This window comes from Solanum verrucosum, unplaced genomic scaffold, assembly GCF_900185275.1.
Source record: "Solanum verrucosum unplaced genomic scaffold, falcon-dt-bn FXZP01000221.1, whole genome shotgun sequence".
Classification (NCBI taxonomy): domain Eukaryota; kingdom Viridiplantae; phylum Streptophyta; class Magnoliopsida; order Solanales; family Solanaceae; genus Solanum; species Solanum verrucosum.
In genome coordinates this window covers 538,668-541,330 of record NW_026020400.1, presented here as the reverse complement: position 1 = coordinate 541,330, position 2,663 = coordinate 538,668, and positions in this window count along the sequence as shown.

Below are 2,663 nucleotides of genomic sequence, written 5' to 3'. Positions count from 1 at the left end.
CTCCATTTAAACTAGGGGTCAAACGACAGACTAGATCGCAATCGTCGACCAGGTCGGCGATTCGCCAATAATTTCCTAGGCACGCCAAGTTTTACAGACTCTACTTTGAAGTCGTCTTTAGTCCAATGGTGGTCTAAGTCAAGGTCGGCGACTTCTTCGGCGATGCACCGACTAGACCTTTAACTCGCCAATTTGCACTTTTCACTCACTTTCATACTTCGACCTACACAAGTAACACACCATTATTTCTTAAAGAAAAAATAAAGCGGTAAAACCTTGGGTTGCCTCCCAAGAAGCGTCTTATTTAATGTCGTGACATGACGCAACTCCTCACTCAAGTTCCATTAGTGAGGTTTGCCTCATTTTCATGAGGCCACCCCTCTTTTGGCTCTGGGTAGAGAGAAGATAGCACTTGGTCCATTTGGGACCTTTGTCATCATTCATACTCATTCTTCCTGTTTCAACACAAAAACAAGTAAAACAAAACTAAAAATTAAGTTAGTAAAACTACAACTATTAAAAATAGAAATTCTACTTAACTAAGAATTTCAAAATAACACCACTCCCCGGCAGCGGCGCCACTTTGATGCTTATCGTGACAAACGACAATAACCTACGGTACTAGTGTCTATGATCGTCGATAATATAGTAACCCAACCAAGGGTTGAGTTCGTGTCCCAATGGAGTGGTACTGAAAATAGTAGTTAAGTAGAATTTCATTCTAATTTGTCATAGCTAAAGAGATTTGCGAATAAAAACATTGTAAATTCAATGGGGTGACACGAAAGTGTCAAATATCGATCGGTTTTTGTCACAAGTATAGTAAAAACAACAAAAATAACAAGAAAATCAAGTATGGGGACAAGTTCTTGGGGTGTGATTGCAATATAAATTGAGATAAACTGTTGGGTACATGATTTTGATAGGAAATTTGCATGATAATAGTGACTAGGTTAAGGTTTAGATGGAAATAAGTTCCCTCTTGGGCAACTTACCACGTTACAAATGCGTTTCTCTCGGACACCCATTGGCTGCATGAACGCCAGCCTACACCTTACCCCACTCACTCTCTCGAGCTGAGTGTTAGGATATGGGACTAGGGCTCACCCTCTCGGGCAGAACCTCATGTTGACCCACTTCTTAGGCCATCTGTCTAGCGGTCTTGGTTTAGCAACCTCCCTCTCGAGCAAGCCGAAAACACATGGGTGGTTTTGTATTTACAACTAAAAACCCATTAAATTAAACCACAACCACTAGGTGAAATCACCATTAAAATACATATATCCTATCAGCAAGCAAGACCCAACAACAATATCAACACATATTTGCTAAATCATACCCCAAGAATGGGGTTTCTAGCCACACATCAAGAAATAAGAAAATTCACCTATAATGATACTACAATCCAATGGGTATAAGAAATTAAACCTTGATTTAAGAAAAGGAAGAAGATTGGAGAAGACCCACTTCCAACTTGGGGAAGATGAAATCCTTTTTTCTTCAAGTCTCCCAAAACCCTCTCCAAACTTGAGAGAAACTATCCAAAAAGTACTATTCTATTCTAGAATTAAAATTAATGTTCGACTCTCTAAAAATAAATAACAAGTTTAGTATTTATAGACTTCAGAAAATAGTGCTGGTGGATCTTTTGGCGGGGTTATTTGGAATCGTTGATTAACTCGGCGATTCACCCTTTGGTGTAGTTCGTCGCCATCTTGCACTAGCCTTCAGCGTCGTCGTGCTGTGTCATTGGGCGGTTTGGTACTACTTCGCGGAACTATTCGGCGAAGTGCCAACTGCTCCTTTCACTGCTTTTTGATCCTTCTCCTTTAGGGCTTCGCGTACTGGAACAAAGGGCAGAGTGTGTCCCTTCGCCGAGTCGCCAAGTGTGCTTGGCGATATGCATACTTCAACTTCTTCGTTCTTTTCAGCCTTTTTGTTGCTTTTTGCACCTAAGTGTCCATGCTTCCACCAAAACTTCAAATACCGAAAACTTAAGAGTTTCATCAGATATTGAGACAAAATAAGCATTGGAGGACACTATTTATATCAGAATAAAGCCCTAAATGAGTCCAACTTGTGGACTCATCATGATTCAGAAGAGATACAAAGTGAAACTGACCTACTTAAATATCATGAGATTGTTCTTGTTTCTATCTCCGGAGAAAAATATTGTGTCAAGATTTTCTAGGGACTCTTCTTTAACATGGTTTCCGTTGTTGAAAGTTAATGTGAAGAGACTTGAGTGTTTCTCAAAAAAGGAAAAACAAGAATTTTTATAGCTTTCCTTTTGATTTCTTGTCCGGGATATATTTTGTGTTAGAACAATCCCTAGTTTTTAGTGGTTAGATTGTGTTACAAGGGAATATGAGTTTTGCCTTTTCTTTTGATAACAAATGTTGGATTGACAAGATTTCTTTCCCATTATGTGGTACAAGGCAGGCCATAGATCTTTTTTTTTGCATCACTAACAAGAACAAAAGTATATACTCAATGATATAATTTTTTCTTATCTTGAGACGAATAGCTTTTTTATTTGTACTCTTCTTTCTTATTCCAAAACCTTCAGTTCGATAGAAAAGGTAAAAAATGCAAATGCTCTCATAAAATGCTTTGTATCTCTGGGGACTTCTGTGGTAGTATACCACATGTATCTTCATGTT